We start from the raw sequence: 2,755 nt of genomic DNA, 5'->3' as shown, positions 1-2,755 counted from the left end.
TCGTGTCCGTTCATTAAGGATTTGAATTTGTTCGTGTCCGTTTGTATTCATTCCTTAGTTTTGTAAAAGAACGCTAATGGACAACAGAAGAGTAGCAGACACTAACCAATGGACACTAATGAACGTTAATGGACAAACAAACGTAAACATATCAAAACACTTAAACATAAACCTTAATGAACCTTACACCACATTAATACTTAACACTTGACATAGTAACCACACACATAATCACATCAAAATAATGTTTTGGTTTCCAAAATCCACAAACTTCTAGTGTTTCACAAGAAACAAGCTTCAAATTCTTTATTATTCAAGGAATTTCAACAAGTAGAACACTATTAAACAGACGTAATCGAACGGACATTACCATACGTTTACAAACACTATAAAACACTATTGAAAGAACATGGCCTTTGTTCGTGTGCGTCCGTTAAGCTACTGAACAAAATTTTTTCCCCATGTCCGGATTGTTGGACATAAACGAACTTCTCACCAAACAGACAGTCAAACGTCAAATTCGCTTACAACCCTAGAAAGATATCCATTTCCTTTCTCTCGTTAAGTTAACGCGGGATGTGTTCTTTTTATTAGGAATAAAATACTACGTAACTGTTACCTTCCTATCTTCTTACAATACCAATTTAAACTTCTCATTAACACAAAATTTTCCAATTAACACAAGTAGAAAGATCGACTATAACTTAAAATACAATGTATGGAGTAGCCTTTCAAATAAACAAATACAATTCCTATAACCGCTCCTGGCCTGAATTTACCGCAATCTCCAATAAATAAAACTTTCGTGTGCCTTTTCTCCACAAGGAATGCATTAATAAATACCTGAAAATTATTAAAGCGTGTCCAACAAACGCGCCAAGTAGTTTTACTTAATATTATTATACACGCAAAGCAAACATATCCGCAAAGTAAACTAAAGTTTTTAAGCTAAACTAAAAGATTAATATTCATCTACTGATGTAGTTAGTTAAGCCTGGTTAATTTGCTTACTAATTAACAAGATCAAAGGCCATTTTTTTTTAATGTTTGGAGGCTCAAATGTTTCAGATAATAAATACTATGATTGAACATCCAGGGTCGCATTCTAGCATGGGCCATTTTACTTTTAAGGTTTTCCATTAATAATGAGAGAATAGAATGAAATCTACACACCTCAAGAAAAGTAGATCCTGCGGAGTTCCCCTTGGGAGGCCTTGCGCCTACAGAGTGGACACTTAGCTTGAACAGCAATTGCAGCTCTTATGCAAACTTCACAAAATATGTGACCGCGCCAGGTGGCCATCTGTTCAACTAGCGGCTTCATGCAAATTGGACACTCCAAGGTAGGCGGCTGCAGTAATAGACATAAATCAGTTGTACTCAAATAACAATAAATAGCTACTAAACTAAAAACGCTCCAATCAAAATATGCATATCCCAGAGAGTATTACCGTTGAACTAATAGCTCTCGTGTTAGAGGTAGGCGTCAGAGGAGGTGATAGTGGTGGCTCTAGCTGTGAATATTACCATGAAAAAACCAATTTTAATGGATATGCTCATTGCCAGACAAAAATGAAGAAAAACCTTATACAGTTAACTAATAATAAAAAACAATAAATACTTTCTAAAACACTTTTAACCCTCGGTCACGGTCACACGTATGTGTATATATTCACATATGTATATGCGTGTCAATATGTTGGTAATATGCATGACACCAGAGAGTTGTGGTATTACCATAGAACTCCCAGTCCCTCCCAAATGCACACTGATGTTGGCCCGTGGTGGCTGTGACTCGACTCTCCTTCTTACATTGCGCTGGTGATTATCAGCTGCCATTTAACAAATCACAAAACATAAGACATTCATACGTACTTTTCGTATATGCATGCAAGTATCCCTATTCAATAACAAGAGCAAGTAAGAACAAGTGTTTACGTGATTCCGAATCAATCCCTTGAGAGCGAATAGCCTGAAAATTAAAAGACAGATACTTGTTAATATATAAATATATAATAATCTAAATACTTGATACACAGATATAAAAAAAGGGCATGGTTTAAAAAGGCTTTCTGAGGTGCGCCTCGAGGCTTACGCCTCGGCAGCCTCGGTGGAAAAACGCATAAAAGGCTTAGCCTCAATAGGGTTTACTGAAACCTACGCCTCGACCTTGTGAGGCGGTCCGAGGCGGTGAGGCTTTGAGGCGAGGCGTTGAGGCTTAAGCCTCACTAGAAGTTGTGAAATACGGAAATATGCCAAAAATAATTTATTTTCTGGACATTTTATTTACCCATTTAGTGCTTAGTAGACTTAATTAGTGGGCCAGCCCAACATTTACTGTTAGTGTACTTAAAAACATCATCGCTTAACTGTGTAATGGTTAGTGTTTAATTGGTGTGCCTCCTTTCACAACACCAAGCAACAGCAACACAGACACAGCAACAAAAAACTACTTTATGATGTTTGTTTTCTATTAAATTAGTGGTTGAACGATTTATGATGTTTGTTTTATTACTAAATAAGGTTTTATAATATTCATAATGTTTATTTTATGTTAAAGTGCGATTTTTATAGATTATATATATATAGTTTTAATACTTTTTAATAATGTTTTGAGGTTTACGCCTCGGTCCGCCTCGAGGCTTACGCCTCGAGAGTCTGACGGAAAACGCCTCAAGGCTCGTTTCCGCCTTTTTAAACCTTGAGAAAGGGTAGGTTATTAATAAATGGACCTGTCCAGAACCGAATGCAATAT

General features: G+C 36.4%; 1 long non-coding RNA gene across 1 annotated transcript; it reads right to left on the bottom strand.

The window, feature by feature from the left end:
- Positions 1–685: 685 nt before the first annotated feature.
- On the bottom strand, positions 686–1,992 carry LOC143567193 (uncharacterized). The gene is made up of 3 exons (XR_013141373.1): positions 1,452–1,992; positions 1,174–1,351; positions 686–843 (listed from the first exon to the last, which is right to left on the bottom strand). It is a non-coding gene; the product is annotated as an uncharacterized LOC143567193 (long non-coding RNA).
- Positions 1,993–2,755: the final 763 nt, after the last annotated feature.

Source organism: Bidens hawaiensis, unplaced genomic scaffold (assembly GCF_021521415.1).
Source record: "Bidens hawaiensis isolate Kalapana, Puna unplaced genomic scaffold, B.hawaiensis_p1.1 tig00023233_1, whole genome shotgun sequence".
Taxonomy (NCBI): Eukaryota; Viridiplantae; Streptophyta; class Magnoliopsida; order Asterales; family Asteraceae; genus Bidens; species Bidens hawaiensis.
This window is presented reverse-complemented; position numbering and strand designations above follow the sequence as displayed.